The sequence below is a fragment of the Sinocyclocheilus rhinocerous genome, unplaced genomic scaffold (genome assembly GCF_001515625.1).
Source record: "Sinocyclocheilus rhinocerous isolate Xijiao unplaced genomic scaffold, SAMN03320098_v1.1 scaffold2835, whole genome shotgun sequence".
Taxonomy (NCBI): Eukaryota; Metazoa; Chordata; class Actinopteri; order Cypriniformes; family Cyprinidae; genus Sinocyclocheilus; species Sinocyclocheilus rhinocerous.
Window position 1 is genome coordinate 366,946 of NW_015664204.1, and position 4,126 is coordinate 371,071.

At 32.5% G+C, this 4,126-nt stretch overlaps 1 pseudogene; it reads right to left on the reverse strand.

The window, feature by feature from the left end:
- The window catches only part of LOC107729940 (lethal(3)malignant brain tumor-like protein 4), a 58,021-nt pseudogene that overhangs the window by 20,909 nt on the left and 32,986 nt on the right, over nucleotides 1-4,126 (reverse strand).

Below are 4,126 nucleotides of genomic sequence, written 5' to 3' on the forward strand. Positions count from 1 at the left end.
GTGAGTGTGTGTGTGTGTGTGTGTGTGAGTGAGTGTGAGTGAGTGTGTGTGTGCGTTTATGTGTGCATATGTGCGTGCGTTTATGTGTGCATATGTGTGTGTGTTTATGTGTGCATATGTGTGTGTTTATGTGTGCATATGTGTGTGTGGGTTAGGGTTAGGGATAGTGTGTGTGTTTATGTGTGCATATGTGTGTGTGTGTGAGTGTGTGTGTAGGTGTGTGTGTGAGTGAGTGAGTGTGTAGGTGTGTGTGTGAGTGTGTGTGTTCATGAGGGTGTGTATGTGTGTGTGTGTGTGTGTGTGTAGGTGTTCAGCAGGTTCTGCTCTCTGTATGCGAGACGTGACACTGTTAATGAGACACACATCAGCTCCAGTCTGTCTGCTCCTGTTAAACCGGACCGAGCTGAGCTTCAGAAACGAGCCTCATTCTGACCCATTAAAGACGCTGTTAAACGCTTACTTCACCCAGTAATGACTATCCTGCCAGCATTCATGATGCTTTATACACCAGGGTCTCTACAGAGCCTTTACAGTCACATTTAAGACCTTTAAAACACTCTATTAACACTGTAGGCCCATAAGAACAAACCCATACATGAAAATAAATCTTGTATATCAGATTATTTTACAAAATTAGGTAAGTCTAAAAAGGTAAGTTAAAGGTTTAATGTTTTATTCAACATTGGTTCATGTACCAATATAAGAATAAATGTGAATTAGAGGTCGATCTATACTACATTTTTTGTTATTTTACTATCATTGAGAAACTATTTTAATATTTTGCATTACATTTTATTTTTCTATTTTCATTTTAAAGTTTTATATTTTATAGTTTTTAATACGTTTTAGTTATTTTAGTACTTCTTTTATTTCAGCTAGCTGCCAAGGTGACATTTCTCTTGTTTAGTTTTTTTATTATTATTTTATTTCAGTTAATTTTTATTTTATATGAAAAGAGTTTTTAAGTTCATTTTATTTTATGAGTAATTATTATTTTTTTTATGGTTTTAGCTTTAGTAAATAATAATAACCCCACATTAGGCCATATAAAAATTACTGTTTTTCTGTCTCCAAATTTAAGACCTCTTACAATCACAACACCTTTTAAGATATTTAAGACTTTTTATGACCTTAAATCTGAAAAAAAACAAAAAAAACACACAATACAGGTTTTGATAAAACTGAATTCTAAAAGTTTTAAGGACCAACATGGACTTTATGTAGACTTTCAATGGATGGATGAAAATGTGTCTCTGAAGATGAAAAATCAAAATGAGGACAGAATGATTATTATAAAGCGGATAGTTCCGGTGCTTGATTCTGATTGGCTGAGCCAAGTTCAAAGCTGCTGTAAATTACTCTACAAAGTAACATACACCTTTGTTTACGTTTGTCTGTTGCTCGGCAACCACTTTGTAGCAACAACTGTTTCTGAGGAACTACATTGTTTGGTGGAAGAATACTGTTTTTATTAATATCATTACACTTTATTTGCTCCTCAGAGCTTGATTTAAAGAGAGAATTCACTCTAAAATAAAGCAATAAGCCCCGTGAAGCCGTGGTTTACAGTGAATTTATAACAGCTAAGGGGGTTTATATTATAACTCCGCTTCACGTCGTACCTAACAACGCTGTTATAAATTCACTGTAAACCACGGCTTCACGGGGCTTATTGCTTTATTTTAGAGTGAATTCTCTCTTTAAATCAAGCTCTGAGCTCATCAGCGGTCTGATCTGAGCTGTGTGTGAGTGACTGACTCGAGTCGAAGCATCACCTGCTGGGGAAGCGTCCTCTCTTCTGTCCCGCCGTCAGAGACTCGTCCTTCAGCTCTCTCTTCATCATCGCAGGCCGGCCGCGCAGACGAGGAGCGCCGTCATACACCACCCTGAGACAGACGCACGCCAACTCAAGCTAATGAGTTAGCATCCTCAACTACAACTATTAAAACACATCTTTGTTCATTGAAATAATGCTGAGATATATATATATATATATAAGATGAAAAATAAAGTAAATGAAAATTAGAAATGTTGCTAGGCAACTAACTAAAATAAGTTGAAGCACTAAAATAACTAGAAATAAATAAAACTGGAACTGGAAATAAATTAAAAGCTAAAATGGAACTTAATCTAAAACTGAAAGAAAATAAAACTGAAACTAAAACTGAAAATAAAAATAATTAAACATCGATAGAAATATTGAAATAATCTAAAACTAATAAAAAATGACAAATTTTGCATATAACAAAAATACTAATACTTTAACACTATTAAAACATTTTTGTTTGAAAATAAAATGTAAATATTAGATGAAAAAATAGAGACTTAAATAATTAGCACAGAAATTGCTATAACTAAAATTAAACTGAAATAAAAATACATTTAATCTAAACCTAAAACTAATGACACGATCAGAACAAAATGACTAAATATTTAACTAAAACAAAAAAAAGAAATAAAATAAAATATAAATACTAGACACTTGAAATAAAAATGAGAAACTGAACTAAATTAAATTGAAGCACTGAAATTGCTAACTAAAACTAAAACTATAATAAAATAAATTTAAATGTAAATAGTAATATTTAAAAAAACCTAAAACTAAAATACAAAAGCACATAAAATTACTAAATATTAAATTAATATTAAAATGAAAAGTGAAAACACTAACTCAAAAGGTTAATAGAAGCTACACTAGTCCCTGAATAATAAGAGTGTTTGAAGAGCGAGTGTCTGTCTGAATAAAACTGAATAAAGCTGCATGCCTTCGTTTGTCTGCTGCTTTTCTGCAGTCGGCCGGATTCGTCTCGCTCTCTCAAACCTCTACACAACACTAGCAGCGTAACACGGAACATTAAATCATGTTTCACGTGCTCAGAAAACTCATGAGAAGAAATCGATAGTGAATGAAGCCTCACACAATGTTTGTCGATCCGAATTAAACTCTGAAAGTTTAAATAAACCCTAAACATTAAAATCAGATTCACATATTTAAATGTGCATTATTCTGGACAAAACTTTAGCACGATCACAAAAAGTCACGCGATAATCAGCGTCACTGAGTATAATTAACTACATAACTAACTGAAATAAGTTTAAGATAAGGCACTAAAATTACTAAATGGAAATAAATAACTAAAATGGAACTAAAACTAAAAATGAAATAAAAAATATGAAATAAAAAAACATAATAAAATTACTAAAACTATTAAAAACATTTTTGATCATTGAAATAATGCTGAAATAAAATAAACTATAAAAATTAAATAAAAAACTTAAACTAAATGAAAATGAGAAATGTTGCCTTGGCAATTAACTGAAATAAGTTAAAGTTGAAGCATTAAAATTACTAACTGAAATGGGACTAAAACTGAATTAGAAATCAACTTAAAAATTAGAAATGAGCTTCAAAATTTTAAAGCTGGCTTTGGCAACAAACTGGAAATTAATAAATAAAAACTAACTAACTAAATAAAATAAATAAATAAAAACTAAAACTGAAATAAAAATAAATTTGACCTGAACAGTAATATCTAAAAACAACAATCTAATAAAATCTACAATAATAAAATTACTAAAAAAATAAACCAAATAAAAATTTAAATATAAAAAAGTTCATTCGACATATTAATAAAAATTATAATAGTATTTAACTAATACTAAAATAACATGGCACATGTGTGCAAGTTATGTGCAAGATGTTCACATGTTTAATTTGGTCCTATTGATAATCTGTACACATCTATAAAATACATGTGATTTGCACAACTGTAATCCAGCTTTATACAAACAAGTCTTAACTTTAGCTGTGCCTGATTTCAGCAGTGTTAAGGGAGCACTGAACTGCATTGTGGGATACGGTATCTCAGTCTCATTGACAAACCTGTTGTCCACATGGCTGATCTCCTCCTTCACATCTTCCTCCTCCTCCTCCTCCTCCTCCTCCTCCTCCTCCTCCTCCTCCTCCTCCTCGTCCTCCTCCTCGTCTGGACACAAGCGTTTGGTCACAGGGATGAAGGTGATCTGCTTCTCTCCTCCGAGCCGGTCGGGAAGCACCACCTCCTTCTTCATGTTCATGTCAGAATACGGGCAACCGAAGGCACTGACACACAGAGAGAGAGAGAGA